We start from the raw sequence: 578 nt of genomic DNA, 5'->3' as shown, positions 1-578 counted from the left end.
GAAGATGAATCCTAAAGTAAGCAATTTCGTTCATTTCTCCTTAAAAACTTTTTATCCACACGCCAGTGTAAGTGCGAGAACCACTTGAGTGAGACTTAAAAGCATCAAATTTAATTACAGCGCGTCAAAAATTATACAAACAGATTAATGTATACACCAGTAATGCATTTGCCATTTAAGGGAAAGTAACGTTGCGCACAAAAGAAAATATTAGCTCCCAAACATTGCCTCCACGCACAATGTAAGGCATGGACAATGGCCGCAAGAACCGAGAGAACCGTATTTTTGACTCACTTGGGGAACCCAATCCTCTCAAATGCGTTCGTGTGCACACTATTGAAGCTACAGAATATGAATCAAGTTTACTTATCACTGATATCTCTCGTCTGAAGCTGGATATATCCAAAGAAATATGACAGAAAAGCACTTCAAATCGGTGTCAGAGAGCAAGCGAACAACAACGTGGTACGGGATGATGGCTGATCTGACAATCGCGCGAGGTCACGCTGACCGAGCGCGGTACCCCAAGAGTTCACGCGAGCGGCCTCGCTTCGCATCTCTTCAATGTATGTCTCTGC

Source organism: Littorina saxatilis, linkage group LG16 (genome assembly GCF_037325665.1).
Source record: "Littorina saxatilis isolate snail1 linkage group LG16, US_GU_Lsax_2.0, whole genome shotgun sequence".
Classification (NCBI taxonomy): domain Eukaryota; kingdom Metazoa; phylum Mollusca; class Gastropoda; order Littorinimorpha; family Littorinidae; genus Littorina; species Littorina saxatilis.
Note: the sequence above shows the minus strand (reverse complement) of the source record.